Raw genomic sequence first — 7,974 nt, 5'->3', positions numbered from 1 at the left:
TGGGTCTACCTTCGTCCCCCACATACAGCAGCGACCTTTAGCAACCTGTAACCCTGTCACTGGTTCACCACTGTTTCTCCATGCTTCACAAGAAACCTCGACTTTTAGGTTTGAAACAACTGCCTCCTGTATCCAGTATTTAGGTAGTTCATCAATCCATCCTGACCTCCTTAGGGGAAATATACCGATATTGATATTTGAGGTAAGGATTTTAATGACATATTAAAAATGACATATAAAAAAGGTTTGACCATGGCAACTTGTGGTGTTTACATTATATGATTCAACATGGTTATTATGTCAACATTTACTAATTAGCACTAAACCAAATTGTACAAACTGTTGTTTTAACCTAATGACGGACAAAAGGCCATCAGCAGTCATGCTTAATATATCCACTTGATAAAGACATAAGAAATTTATTTTAATGACTTCTGCTTAAACATTTAAGGTCAGTGAATGCACAGCTTAAACATATAAACAAACTCAACATCTCCTTATTACATTCACTTTGTTTTTGGTGTAGATTATCTCAGTATTATTGGGGGTTTTTTGTACTGTAACAAATTTATTATTGGTTTAATGTTATTGTAATTTTGTATTGCTTTTTATGCCAATAATGCAGGTTTTTGACAGTGTTTTGTATCAATTATTTTTTATGTGGGGGGTGAGAGGAAAGTATGTGAGAGAACTACTGAGTGTGCAGGCCTATTGGAGTACACAATGCTATATGAATGTCTCTGTTCTTTAAGACTCCATACAGGCCCAGAGAGAATATGCAAACTCCAACCCAAAAAGGATTCCGAGCAGCATTTGAACCAGTACCCTTCTTACTCTGAGGTAACAGTGCTAACCACTGCATCATCACGCCGGCCTGTGTTTATGTAAATTTCTTCTTCTCCCACTGTCAAAAGACATGCTTGTTAGGTCTAAATTCCCCCTATCTGTTATTGTTGTCTGCCTCTCTGTGTTAGCTCTGTGATGGATAGGCAGCCTATCTAGTGCATATGGTGCCTCATGCTCTGTGACAGCTGGGATAGGCTCTAGCACTTCCATGACCCTAAATTTGATATGCTGTGCAGAATATGGTCGGATGGTGATGGATGTCAACTAGAACAGCTACATTGCTTAATGACTAAATTTTCATGTTGCTGGCACATTTGCAGCTAAATTCAAACAAAGGTCTCATGAATAAGTCATATTTCACTTCATTCTTTACGGCAAACCCAACTACTTGTCATGTGTGCCTTTTACTGTGGACTTGGAGAAGGGATGTCCAGACTTTCTATACTGCGATCATGCCACATGTATTAGAATCTCTGAGTTCTATCCACACCGCAGCTAAAAGTCAAAGGAGCTTGCAAAGAAAAGCGTCTGGACTTCTTTAAGTTACTTGAAGACGTTTCACCTCTCATCCGAGAAGCTTTTTCAGTTCTAAGGTCAAATGGTGGGGAGTCCCAGATATAAATCTAGAGGGACAAAAGGACCCCCTGATGATCCTCTAATCGCCTGAGCCAAGGTGTGGAACTGGGTGTGGGTCCCAATCAGCCAGAGTTTCGGGTGAGTTTATTGTGAAACCTGGCCCCACCTTATCATGCGAATTCCTGAGGTCAGATGGCCCAGGATGTGAGTGGGCGTTAAGGCGTCTGGGAAGGGATCTCAAAACTGGATTATAGATGGCAGAGAGTTGGTGTCATAAAGCACCGCCTCTGTTCAAAGATGGTCGCTCACAGTGGACATAGATGGCTTCTTTCACTCCTCTTTCAAACCATCTGTCCTCTCTGTCCAAAATGTGAACATTGGCATCCTCGAAAGAGTGTCCTTTATCCTTAAGATGCAGATGGACAGCTGAGTCTTGTCCTGTGTCCATCTGCATCTTAAGGATAAAGGACACTTAAAGTCCAGACGCTTTTCTTTGCAAGTTCCTTTGACTACGATGACCTGGATGACTGAGAACCTTCACAGACACCGCAGCTAAAAGCTTACTTAGTCTACTGCTGTCAGCTGTCATCTCTGTCCCCATGTATGCTCTCTGTTACAGTTCGCATACAATCACATACACACAAAAATGCCTTTCTACAAGCATATTTTGTGCACTTGGATCGGCTTCCTGTGCTTCTGCATGTGCGTGGTACTACATCTATGTAAGTGCATGTGTATGCGAGTGCTTTGCTCAGTCATCTGTGCTCTCATCATATTACCAGAGGTTGTTGCAGCCCAACAAATAATTCATGGCCCAGCTAACCAAGCCAAGAGACAAGCAGGACTGGCTTGTACTGGAAGTCTAACAGAAAGGGATCTCAAGTGTGTATTTGTGTGAGTGTACGTACATGAGTGAACATTTTTAGGTATACTGTACATACGGTTATGCATATGTTTGTTCTTGAGTGTATGTATGAGTATGTTCAATGCAAGTGTGAATCAAAAAATATCAGGGACCGTACAAGCCAAAATTCATCCTTTCACTCTCACATACATATATTTTCACTCTCACATACATATATTCTTCTTTCACATACATATACTTTCACTCTCACATAGTTTTATTTTAATTTTTATATTTAGATATTTTTATTCTCATGTTTACACATATTTAACACACACATTGCAATATTGTGCTCTTTTATACATGTATTTTAATGTACATATTTACAAATTTTCACTCTAACATACATGCATTTTCATTTATGCATTCCTAAATTTTGCTCTCATTTACATGCATTCAATATGCATTTAATCTCACAAATAATATATGTATGTAAGAAGAGAATGCATACATGTCTGAAGAAAATATATGTATGCAAGAGAATAATGTATGTGAATGAAAGAGTATAGTGGAAACGGAAGGAGTTTAATGGAAACGGAAGGCTGGGTGTCTGTACCGCTGTGATTGGCTGAGAAGCACGCGCGGGTCACTTTCAAGTGTCTGTCAGCATGGAGGGGGGAGAAGAAACTCGAGGTCTTCAGCAAGCTATCGGGGTGCTAAGAAATATTTTATCATCTCCTGGAACGGTCACATCGTTATCCTCGTCAGAATATATGTATGTAAGAGTGAAAGTATGTGTGTGAAAGAAGAATGTATGTGTGTGAGAGTGAAAGAATGAATTTTGGCTTGTACCGCCCCTCATACATGTAGAATGTAATATACTGAGTTTGAAATGTGTAAGATCTGCTTTAATCACCAGTGGAGGCATCAAGTGGATTACTCTTTTATTGACTGAAAATTTTTATTCATAGCAGCTACTTGTCAAGTATGGCCTCAAGTAACGCACTGGGGGCAACTCAGGACTCAGTATCTTGCCTAAGGACCCTGCAGCATACAGACTGGAGACATCAGGGATCAATCCACCAACCTTCTGATGTGTGGATGACCCAGTGTACTACCTGAGCAATGGCTGCCCTATCTTCATCCTGTGCCTGTGTATATATAATCTGGCTTCCTCCCACAGTCCAAAGACGTGTAAGTCCTGTGATGGACTGAGACCTTTCCAGGGTTACCTGTCTCTCACCTAGTGACTGCTTCTGTCCCCAGAACCCCCATGACGCTCAATTGGGTAAGTAGGACAGAAAATTCTAACAGCATCACAGGAACACAACTTGTGAAATTCAAGGGATTCTTCTGATGGCATTTTCTTTTAGCTGGATAACTGTTGTGACGCAGGTGTCATTTGAGTGAGACACGCAAAGATTTACTGAAGCAGCCATGCTTTAGCCTGAACCACTTTAGAATTAAAATACCCTAATCATAACCAAGTAATCACATATTGTCTAAAACTAAGCACGTGAAAAAAAGAAGGTGAAGATGGGAGAATTTTTCAAAACAATGTTATATGACTCACTAGGATGTGGATGCATTACAAAACCCTTTCTTAAGTGTCATAATTATGACTTTTTTGTGTGGTTGGCTCCTGTTTTAAAGTCTTTTTTGTCTTTTGCTGTAAAGTGATTTGAATGATATCTGTATGAACTGACATGCAAATAGTCATGCATGCATGGCCCCAGTTAAGCTTGGACCAAGTAGGATGGTCTGTCACTGCAGAATGTTGTAGTTGTCATGTTGATTAGGCATTGCCTTCATAGACTGTAAAAACAGACATGTTAAACAAGTAGTGGATCAGACTCAGAAACCGAAGACTGCGCGCCCTTATATTGTAGTGACTTGTCAATCACATGATACCCCAGCCCTTAAGCCTACTCTGTTTTTAACCTGCATTGTGACTAGTAGTGATGGGTCGTTCGCGAACGAAATGGCTCTTAGAGCCGACTCTTTGACGTGAACGACGCGAGCCGGCTCCTTATCGCGAGCCGTCACGTGGTTTTTCGCACGCGAGCCTTGTGCTTTATGCTGGGCAGAGGGGGGAGGGGCTGTAGTTACACTCACAGCACAGGAACAGAGCTGGAGGGAGAGAGAGAGAAAGAGAGCCAGGGACAACAACGTCACATTAGAAAGGTATAGTAATCATCCACAACTATTTTCGGTTGCAGATGATGATAGTTAAAATTTGAAATGTGAATAGTTGATTTTTGTATTATATAATTTATTTATTACATTTTATGTGGAGTGAATAAATAAAAGTATATTTACGGTGGCCCCTAGAGACAAAGCACATACAAACTTCAAATCACGTACAAACACGTAAAAACTCCGAAGCACGTAAAAACTCAAAACGCGTACAAAAGACAACAGAAGTGCTCCAGGATGCTGGGCGCAGTGTTGAGCTTTTGTTACCTAGTGGCTACACAAGCCAGCAAGTACCAATGACCGGATTTGGTGTGTGGTAGTAACAGGTAAATGAATTTTTTTTTTTTTTTTTTTTTAATTATTTGAATATATATGAGTGCCTGTGTATAAATCCACAAACAATACACACATGCTTTCAATTGTGTAATTTAAGTGATCTAGTAGCTCTGCTTTGGAAGTTCAGTTCATGCTAGAAATGTGTTTTGGAGTTTGTACGTGTTTTGTCTCTAGGGGCCACCGCATATATTTATAAATAAACATATATAAATAAAGCCACTTTTTTAACGTTAGTAATTCCTTTTGTGCTTAATTTTATATTATTGTTAATAATAAATTAATTAAAGCAACAAAACAACCTGAAGAGCCGGTTCGGAGCCGAAAGAGCCGGTTCTTTTTAGTGAGCCGAACCGAAAGAGCCGGATCTCTAAAAAGAGCCGGAAATCCCATCACTAGTGACTATGAATTATATGTTGTTACCATAAACCCAAAGGAAAATGTTAACTGATAGATAATATATAATATTTGGTATGACTACGCTTTTTATTTAACACAGACCAAATTATTTTAGGCAAGCATTCTTGTAATTTATTTAAATAATCTTTAGTAATACTATTTAAGATATAAGGATATTCTAAAGCTCTTGTTCATATATTGGCTGTTTTCTGTCACTGCTTTCCCAATGTTGAGGTCCAGGCTCTGGGAAGGACAACCAGTGTTCATTGTGTGTTTTTCATGTGTTTACTCCACTGAAAGTATGTTTGGGATCATTCCATGCTTAAAAATTAAGCTGTTGCCAGTTGCATTGCATTGCATGGTGGCTCAAAATCGGATGGTACTTTTCAGCTGATGGCCAGATTCATCTCTCAGGTGCCCTGTCAGGTCTTTTCTGGATTTTTTCCTGTTTCTTGACTTTCAGATACTGTTCAACTGCTATGGATTGTTCTTTAGGACTGCTTTCCTCAAAACAAAATGAAGACACACTGTACATCATGCCAAGACATTTTACTGAACTGTCTTAAAAAATCAAGATGGCTGCTAGGGTGCAGGCACACAGCTTGGCAGGTCCTATGCTTTTGTCCCCAAAAAACACCTAAAAAACCATCTAAAACTCCCTGGATCTTGACATCAACTTGTCTTTTTGTTTTTATACATTTTTATCTTCTGTGGAGTTCGACATGTCCAAGAAAGCTGGATAACTATACCACTTTCCCAGCCAAATGGAGTCAACATCTTTTGTTCACAAGATTCTTGGATTTTGGTCATGCTAGACCACCCCCAGGTAAACACGAACAATTAAATACACCACAATTGTCCCTGGAGATTCTGAAACTGGTTCTGATGCTACTTTTGGCTGGTGATATAGAACTAAATCCTGGACCTATTTCAAACATCAGTGATTTGGACTGGCTACAACTAATTAGCCTAGTTAGCCTATGGGCACAGCTATCTCTGCATTGCTTTCCACCTCAACTAACTGTGCTCCAACCACCGTCTCAGTTAATAAGGCTACAAATGCAACTAATAGTGTTGTCCGGGCCTCCGCTTCTGCTGTTTGGGTTTCTGCCTCGGCTGCCTGGGCCTCCACCTCGGCTGCCTGGGCCTCCACCTCGGCTGCTTGGGCCTCCATCTCGGCTGCCTCGGTTTCCACTTCAGCTGCCTGGGCTTCCACCTCAGCTGCCTGGGTTTCCACCTCAGCTGCCTCGGTTTCCACCTCAGCTGCCTGGGCTTCCACCTCAGCTGCCTGGGCTTCCACCTCAGCTGCTCGGACCTCCACCTCGGCTGCCTGTGCCCACATCTCAGCTGCCTGGGCCCCCACCTGCTGTACCTCAACTACAGTCCCTGGTAAAGGGTTTCTCATCATTAAATGCTCATAGCATTGTCAACAAAAGGACAAGAAATCCTGCTATTAAAAGATACAGAGGAACAAAGATCTGCAAGACATTTAATCAGGCTAAAGTAATCTGGGACATTAAAAATAAACCAAAGGGGCTTCTATGTGGACACATTAACATTTGCAGTATGTTACCAAAGCATGAGCAACTGGAACATATTCCAAGCAATTCCAATATTTCTATTTTGGGTATCTCTGAATCTTGGCTCATAAGTTGTTCTCCCAAGTCTGCGGTTGTCTTTCCAGAGTACACAGTATTCAGAAGGGATAGAACTGGAACAAGAAGAGGAGGAATACTTGTGTATGTAAAAAAAACACCTGGATTGTTCTTTACTTAGTTCACCAATAGATATTGAAATAGAACATATTTCTGTGAAAATCACTCTTTCCCCAGAAATGTCATTTACGTTGATCTGTTTATATCGCCCTCCTTCCGCAAGGAATATTTTTTATGAACAACTACAGATATTACTTAAATATCATACTATAAATACTAAGTCTAATGAAATAATTGTAATGGGAGATTTTAATGTCAACTGGGACTGTGAAAAGGACAGAAAAACACTCAAGGACATAATGGAGACTTTGAACTTTACTCAGCACATTAAACAACCCACAAGAATAACGAGACACTAAAATAAACTAAAATAGATCTGGTTTTCAGTAATAAGCCCGAGCAAATTATTAAATCTTATAATTTTATCACTGGTATATCAGACCACAATTTTATGTTATTTTCTAGAAAACCTATACAATTACGGGTTGACAATCATTTTTATAGCTCCTCTAATAGGAGATCCTTTTATGAATTTATACCAAGAAGTCAGCGACAAAATGTAGCAGAAGCATTAGCATCAGTTAACTGGGAGCCTTTACTGTGTAGTGATGATCCACAATTCTGTAGCAGTCACTTCACTGACATTGTCAAGGATGTTATATCAATATACTCCATTAGAGGTCGACAAAAAATAAAGACAACATCTAATCTGCCCTGGTTAAACAAAGAGTGCAAGAATCTAATTAAAACAAGAGATCAATTACTAAAACAGTTCCTGAAAACAGGTCTAACTCTGGATAGACAGAGATTTACTTCAATGCGGAACAAAGTAACAAGAAGTTTGAGACAGACCAAAGCTAAATTTTTTATAAATATAATTGAAAGAGCCAAAGGTAATGGTAAAATTATCTGGCAACACCTAAATAATCGTGTTTTGGAGTTTGTACGTGCTTTGTCTTTAGGGGCCACTGTAAATATACTTTTTTTTATTCACTCCACATAAAATGTAATAAATGAATCATATAATACTCACTCATCATATAATTTACTATTTACATTTCAACT

General features: G+C 39.6%; 1 long non-coding RNA gene across 1 annotated transcript; it reads right to left on the bottom strand.

Annotated features, from left to right (window-relative positions):
- Positions 1 to 2,541: 2,541 nt before the first annotated feature.
- Positions 2,542 to 7,974, bottom strand: LOC146523791 (uncharacterized). The gene is made up of 2 exons (XR_014877466.1): positions 6,907 to 7,974; positions 2,542 to 3,243 (listed from the first exon to the last, which is right to left on the bottom strand). It is a non-coding gene; the product is annotated as an uncharacterized LOC146523791 (long non-coding RNA).

Source organism: Neolamprologus multifasciatus, chromosome 2 (assembly GCF_963576455.1).
Source record: "Neolamprologus multifasciatus chromosome 2, fNeoMul1.2, whole genome shotgun sequence".
In the NCBI taxonomy this organism is placed as follows: Eukaryota; Metazoa; Chordata; class Actinopteri; order Cichliformes; family Cichlidae; genus Neolamprologus; species Neolamprologus multifasciatus.
The sequence above is the reverse complement of the archived record's forward strand: the minus strand, read 5'-3'. Positions and strand labels throughout refer to the sequence as shown.